The sequence below is a fragment of the Pundamilia nyererei genome, unplaced genomic scaffold, assembly GCF_000239375.1.
Source record: "Pundamilia nyererei isolate P.nyererei 1_Seehausen unplaced genomic scaffold, PunNye1.0 scaffold00003, whole genome shotgun sequence".
In the NCBI taxonomy this organism is placed as follows: Eukaryota; Metazoa; Chordata; class Actinopteri; order Cichliformes; family Cichlidae; genus Pundamilia; species Pundamilia nyererei.
The window spans coordinates 3,276,408-3,278,069 of record NW_005187404.1 but is presented as its reverse complement, the minus strand read 5'-3'; positions in this window follow the sequence as shown (position 1 = coordinate 3,278,069).

The following is a 1,662-nucleotide window of genomic DNA, read 5'->3' as shown; positions in this document are numbered from 1 at the left end:
GAAGGACATGTCCTGGTCAAAAATGACTCCAAGGTTCCTCACAGCGTTACTGGAGGCCAAGGTAATGCCATCCAGAGTAAGAATCTGGTTAGATACCATATTTCTAAGATTTTCAGGTCCGAGTACAATAATCTCAGTTTTATCTGAAGTAAGAAGCAGAAAGTTAGCGGCCATCCAGGTCTTTATGTCTTTAAGACATTCCTGCAGTTTAACTAATTGGTGTGTGTTATCTGGCTTCATAAAATGAGAATATTTTATTGTTATGATATATGAATAAATAGAATCATATAATTAAAGAGTCAAGATTATCAAGGTTTTCTCCAGTTATGACAGTGCTTTACTTTTGCTATATATGGACCAGTCATGCCAAGGCGTGTATTTATTCTTTTTTTTGTAATTTTGGATTTTATTCTGTTCCACTTTGTTGGTATTTTCATAAATAATTTCATTATTTACACTCTTACTAATGCATAGAGGTTAATTTATACATCAGCAAATGTAGCAAATTTCAGTATAATGGGACCAATAGGACATGGTCTCTATGGGAACTTTCTAAACATTTAAAGTTACTCTCTGTAACTGTGTAAGCGGTCTCTAGCGGCATATGTAAAACTTGATTAGACAGAAGGAAGATGTCCTTCCCACCCACTATGTTCAAATACGGTCAGGGAACATGGCCACTTCCACAAACGGCATAAGTTGATGTGGATGCATAAGTTTGTTGGAAGATGCAATTACATGCTATTCTATGTATATTTATATACATAGAATAGCATGTATATTTTTTATTTAGCATAGCATGGCTTTTTTTCTGTTAAATAACATATAAACATTACAGACTGTACCTTTAAAGTACCTAAAGGTCCTCAAGGAAAGTACAGACATGCTGGCTATTAGCCTACTATTACTATTACATCACGCCATTGTCTATGAGGAGTAACAAAGCTTTTGGAATTATTTGCTTCTTGTGCAACTGTGGAATTCTTTAGGCAATGAAAGCAGACGACTCCAAACTGAGAAACAGCTGCACTATCCGAAAAGAAATGAATAAAAATTGAGATGGATCAGTCCATATGGGCATAAAAAGTTTATTTTAGACGTAAGCATTAAGAATTGTGTTCAAATAAAATTGCTGCCATTTTTAACAAGATTATTAAGCAATGTTGTATCTGCAGTTATTAGCAAACATACTTTTGGAAATGGTCTTCTATTAATTTCTAGTAACAATGTTTCGGTAGACACATCAAGTTTTGCATTTAAACTGCTGCACTGTTGGACAAAACCAAGTCTTAGAGACTGTTTTGCTGTAAGAAGTTCAGGTTTTAAATGATCATTGTGGTAATAGTTTGTGTACCTCCTGATTTTATTTTATTTTTTTTGTATATAATCTCCCACCTTTGTCTTAAAAGAAAAAAAACTACCCATAAAACAAACAGGAATTGTTGCCTGGACTACATACATACTACAGGCCATCTGTATTTCATTAGTGATACCTTGCAACCGCACACCAACATCCATATTTGCAGTAGCATCATGGCCTTTAGACAGCGGTTGAGTGCTCCTGACTCATTTTAGGGAAGTAGGCAGTTAGGGGGATTTTTGGTGTATTTTAAAAAAGTTATGAACAAACACAAAACATACACTGACACAAACTTAACCCTT